Source organism: Nannospalax galili, unplaced genomic scaffold (assembly GCF_000622305.1).
Source record: "Nannospalax galili isolate Female #2095 unplaced genomic scaffold, S.galili_v1.0 scaffold82, whole genome shotgun sequence".
NCBI classification, from domain to species: Eukaryota; Metazoa; Chordata; class Mammalia; order Rodentia; family Spalacidae; genus Nannospalax; species Nannospalax galili.
Genome location: NW_008348862.1, coordinates 689,173 through 694,808, shown reverse-complemented (window position 1 = coordinate 694,808; position 5,636 = coordinate 689,173). Strand labels below are relative to the sequence as shown.

General features: G+C 42.5%; 1 protein-coding gene across 1 annotated transcript in view; it reads right to left on the bottom strand.

The window, feature by feature from the left end:
• The window catches only part of Cd109 (CD109 molecule), a gene marked incomplete at its 3' end in the record, with an annotated part of 110,288 nt that overhangs the window by 38,136 nt on the left and 66,516 nt on the right, over positions 1-5,636 (bottom strand).

The following is a 5,636-nucleotide window of genomic DNA, read 5'->3' as shown; positions in this document are numbered from 1 at the left end:
AGATGGCTCAGCAGCTAAGAACACTGGTTGTTCTTGCAGAAAACCCGGGTTCGAATCCCAGCATCACATGGCAGCGAACAACTGTCCGTAACTCCAGTTCCAAGGGATCTTACGGCCTCTTCTGTCTTTGCGGGCATTGCACGACACGGGTGCATTTACCTACATGCAGGCAATACACTCAAACACATAAAATAAAAATAATAAATATTCTTTAAAAAGAGAGTACATTAAATTGGGTGGGGGCAGTGGGGGCAGTACATAGGGGAGGGGATCGAAATACTATCAAACTACATTGTATGAAAATCACAAAAATTCAATAAAAGTATAAAATTTTAAAAACACAAAGCAAAACTACCAACACACCTACAAAGGGAGACACATGAGAATAGCATGAAATTTATCATCAAAAAATCTAGAAGCCAGGAAAGCAGAGAATTATGTATTTCAAGCCCTAAATGTAATGGACTGCCAACCAATATTGCAAAATTCAGTAAAGTTATCTTTGGAAATTAATGGAGAAAAAAGACTGCTTCAAGATAAGCACAAACTAATTCATGCCATGCCAGCATTACAGAAAATGCTTAAAGAAATACTGTACAGGGGTTGGAGAGACGGCTCAGTGGTTATGAGCACTGGCTGCTCTCGCAGAGGACCCAGGTTCAATTACCAGCACCCACATGGCAGCTAAAACCATCTGTAACTCCTGTTCCAGGGGAATCTGACACCGTCTTCTGAGTTCCAGGGGAATCCGACAAGTAGGCAATACACTCATACACAAAAATTAAAAATAATAAATAAAATACATTTAAAAAGAAATACTGTAGACAGAGGAGAAGAAACACAGTTTCATTACAAGGGCACAAGGAAGAGCTAATTTCTGAGAGGAACAGATGACCACAGGAAAACTAAGAAGCAAACCATAATGTCCAGCACAGTATATCCGCAAACCCCTAGCATAAGTAGAAGGAATAAAAGGACAAGCAAAAGAGCCGGGCATGGCGCACGCCTTTAGTCCCAGCACTTGAGAGGCAGAGGCAGGCGGATCTCTGTAAGTTCAAGGCCAGCCTGGTCTACATAGCAAGTGCCAGGCCAGCTGGGGCTACAGGGAGACCCTGTCTCAAAAAGAGCCCCCCCAAAATAAAAGACAATCAAGAATATAACCAACAAAACTTCTCAATAACAGCCTTAAGTGCAAATGTCCTCAACTGACTGCCAAAATGTCACAGTCTAGTGGACTGAATTAAAAAAAAAAAAAATTCAATCATTTTCTGTCTCAGGGCTAAAGAGAGGGCTCAGCAATTAAGAGCACTGGACACACTTACAGAGGACCCAGGTTCAGTTCCCAGCACCCATGTGGCAGCTAACAACCATCCATAGCTCTAGTTCCAGGGAATCTGACACCCTCTTCTGACCTCCACAGGCATTGCATAACACAGGTGCACTTACATACAATACAGGCAACATATTCATACACATTAAATAATATAATATGAAAAAATAATTTGCTGTCTCTAAAAACTGCGTCTCATTAGCTAAGACACCCACAAATGAGAGTCAAGGGGTGGAAGTAAACCTGTCAACCAAATTGAAGCTGAAAACAAGCTGCCACAGCTATTCTGATATATTACAGAAGACTTCAAACGAAATGAGTAAGAAGAGATAAAAAGGTCACTGCCTATCAATAAAGGGAACACCTCATCAAGAAGACAAAGCAGCTGTAAATATGTATACCAGATGTTCTGGCTCTAAATTCCATACAACAAACACTAAAAGGCATAAAAGGTCAGATAGATCTTGATACAATAATAGTAGGTCACTTCAATACCCAACTCTCATCTACCACATGACCTACTATAGCATTCCTGGGTATATATCCAAAAGACTCTGAGACATTATTCTACAGAGATACCTGCAGATCTGTTTATTGCATAAAGAAAATGTGGTACTGTAGTCCAAGAGACTCCCAAAATAAAACAGGCTATTGCCACAGCCCTTGATTGCCTCCAAGAACTTGAAGATAAGACCCTATTGCTGAAGACAGGACATACTTTGGACACAGGACTTGAAGCAATCAAGCTGGAACAGACCTGGAAGTCTCCTCCCTCAAGACTAGCTCTCATAGTATCAGAAGATACTATACAAGTTGCCAAGGGGAAAAAAAAAATCAATGTTCCAACCCAGCTACAAAGCCTAATAAACACAATGACTAGCACAGTAAACCATTAAGTTCTCTTGTGGTCCCTTCTTTCTTTTTTTTTTTTTTTTTTTTGTCTTTTTAAGACAGAGTCTCTCTGTAGCCCTAACTGGCCTGGAACTCACTATGTAGACCAGCGTGGCCTTGAACTCACAGATCCACCTGCCCAAGTGGTGGGATTAAAGGCATGCATCACCACACTCGGCCAGTAAACTATTTCTATCAGTATAGTAGTGGCACTTTTATCTTGAGGGTAATCTAACTGGCCTGCTCAGTGGGGGAAACTCACATGTGGTACTGTAAACATAGCCAAATACATATGGCTGGAGAGGTGATAGGGCCTAGAGAAAAACCTACATCTATGTCTGTCACAACCCCAGACAAATGAAACTTCTTACTCTATGCTAAATATGCATCCTTATATTTACAGACAAGTATACCTCTCACTACTCATCAAAGAAGCTAGTTTTTGCAACAGATGGAGACTATTACAGAGTTCCATAATTGGTCAAACACACAGGGTAAGTGTCTGCGAGATGCCCACTTCTAAGTGACACATCTACAATGCAACCTCTATACCTAAGGCTCAGGGAACACAGTAGAACAGGGAGCATAGAAAATACTAATGCCTGTTCAGCATGGAAGAAGCCAGAGCTGTCTGCATCCCAATTCCCTATTGGCAATTTGGGTTTGGGTAACCCCTTCAGAGGATGGTGTGATAAGAACAGGAGGTAGGAACTGGCTAGGTAGTTAGGGTAAAAAGACCCCAAAGAAATGTCGCCAGTTTCTTGGCTAAAAGTCAAAATGTCCTTGGCCTGTTAGCAACATACTCTGTTCCAAGCCCAAAAATGTCAAAAGTATTTGGGCGCTTGTAACTAATCCTTAAAAGATTTTAGGGTTACCTCTTCAGAGGGGGGAATGTTGGAGGGGAGGGATGGGCATGGATTTGATCAAAACACCTTATATGCATGTATGAAATTCTCAATAGAGTTTTTGTAAAAACAAAAAGAAAGAAAGAAAGAAAAAGAAAACACTAACGCATCGCTCAGTTCTCACCAGTGAAGCTTCCTCACGTAACAGATGGTGATTAACACAGAAAGTCACAGCAGGCCAAAATGTAGAGAACAAGACACTGCAGAGTACGTGTCCCTGGATAGGACTCCTGTATTAAACCTCTGCCACTCAGGGCTTAGGGACGATTGCAGAAGAGGAGGAGGAAGGACTATAAAGCCAGGGGAGGTGGATGACTACAAGGAAACAGTTTTCCAAGTGGCTGAGAACTTGCTCATATGCATAAGACCTATGCAAACTCAAACCAGACAAAAACCCACCCCAGAACTGGGGAAGTGGGGAAGAAGCCCCAACCATAACTGAGGAATATTTGCAACTGATCACTGCTGGGTGAGGGAGAGTTGGTCTTCTTTAGGGGAGTGACACTAGATAGGCTGACTAAGTGACATTTGGGGACACAAACTTGAGTCAATAAGCCTTAGCAAATATGACAGAATGCAGCAAATGTCTGGCAAGGATGCTGATGGAGGGGGCAGATGGGGGAGGGGTCTAAATATGATCAAGATGTATTATATAATATGCACATAATCTCAATAATTTTTCATTTTTATGTGTATGAGTGTTATGCCTACAAGTATGTAAGTGTACCTGTGTCGTGCAAGGCCCATGGAGGTCAGAAGAGGGGTCAGATCCCCTGAGACTGGAGTTATGATGGATGTTATGGGTGCTGGGATTCGAACCCAGATCTTCTAAAAGAGCAGCCAGTTCTCTTAACCACTAAGCCATCTGTCCTAGTTTGTTCTTCATTGTTGTGACAAAGCACTCTGACCACTACCAACTTGGGGAGGAAAGGGTTTATTTATCTTACATCTCCCGGGTCACAGTTCATCAGGGAGCCCAAGATAGGAACTCAGGGCAAGAACCTGGAGGTAGGAGCTAGAGCACAGGTCATGGAGGAACGCTGCTTACTGACTTGCTCCCTTGGCCCCTGCTCAGCCTGCTTTCTTATGCAACACAGGACCACCTGCCCAGGGGTGGCACCACCCACAGTGGGCTGGGCCCTCCCACATCACTCAACAATCAAGAAGATGCCTCTCAGACATGGCCACAGGCCAGTCCAATGGAGGCAATTCCCCAATTGAGGCTCCCTCAACCCAGGTGTGTCAAGTTGACACTAAAGCTATCCAACACACAATCTCTCCAGGTACATAAAAAATTTTAAAGAAGAAAATGTGGTACATACAATGCAATTTTAGTCAGCCATAAAGCAGAATGAAATCATGGCAGTCACAGGGAAATGAATGAAACTGAGGATCTTAACATTACATGAAGTAAACCAGACTCAGAAAGAAAAATATGTATTTTCTCTTGTATGCAAGACTGAAATATGTGTGTGTGTCCCTCTGTGTGTGTGCCTGTATAAACATGAAAGTAGAACGATCACCATGAAAGGGAAAAGATCTTAAGTAAGGGAAGAGGTCAGTAAAAGAGACAGTAACAGAACACATGTGACATAAAAGCAGAAAGGGAACTCCTGGTGCGGAGAGAGGAAACCGGCAAGAGGGACAGGACACACAAACGGGACTGCGTAAGAACAAGGTAGAACGATGTGCATGCGTTGAAATGTCATAATGAAGCCCATTACTTTGTATGCTGACGTAAAATTAATTTAAAAATAGGTAAGAGCTACACTGTGCTGGATATGCACATCTATACTGTTAGTGCTCAGAGGCTGAAAGAGGAAGACTGCAAACTGGATGACAGCCAAGCCTACTGAGACCATGCCTCAATAAAATCTTTAACATATAAAAACATACTAAAAATAAAAATACATACATAAAGCTCCAAGAGGCCAGCCCTTCAGTTATCTGAGGGTGACTCCAGCCTGTATTTTTCAGAACTGCTATTGCAGAACTCTGAGTATGCTTTTTGCAACTAGAATGCTTTACTACTCAAGCCAACGGGTCAAAATCACGAGAGCCGTGACATACGCAGTGCAGGAAGAGTCTAAGGTCTCTCCGGATATGTGAAAATGGATGTATGTGGATTTTTTTACTCAACTGCTAATTATGATAAAACAACCAACCCCTCCCCCAGCCTCCATTATTGATGGTTTTAAAAAAGATGAGATTTTTAGAGGAAATAAGTTAGGAACAGGGAAGAGGAGACTATGGTCAAAATATAAGATGTGCATGGGGTGGGGCTGGAGAGATGGCTCAGCAGTTAAGAACACTGGTTGTTCTTGCAGAAGGCCCGGGTTCGAATCCCAGCACCCACATGGCAGCTAACAACTGTCCATAACTCCAGTCCCAGGGGATCCAACAGCTTTTTCTGACCTCCACGGGCATTGCACGACACAGGTGCACTTACCTGCATGCAGGCAATCCACGCATACACATAAAACAAAAATAATAAATAATTAATTTTTAAT